Source organism: Plasmopara halstedii (genome assembly GCF_900000015.1).
Source record: "Plasmopara halstedii genome assembly, contig: Scaffold_253, whole genome shotgun sequence".
Taxonomy (NCBI): Eukaryota; Oomycota; class Peronosporomycetes; order Peronosporales; family Peronosporaceae; genus Plasmopara; species Plasmopara halstedii.
In genome coordinates this window covers 620,454-620,686 of record NW_020187174.1, presented here as the reverse complement: position 1 = coordinate 620,686, position 233 = coordinate 620,454, and positions in this window count along the sequence as shown.

The following is a 233-nucleotide window of genomic DNA, read 5'->3' as shown; positions in this document are numbered from 1 at the left end:
CGCCTGTCATGGAAATGATCACTGCCAAAGTGATATTGGCAATGGCGCAACACTGGAAAGTACCAGCTAGACACGGAGATGTGCCTAATGCGTATGTTAAAGCATCTGCTGAAGAGGAAATTCTTATTTATATTAAGATCCCACAAGGGATGGAGGTACGGGATCAAGTATTGAAGGAGTTTGGTGTGAATTCTGCAAATGAAACCGAATTATTACTACTTCAGAGCCTTTAA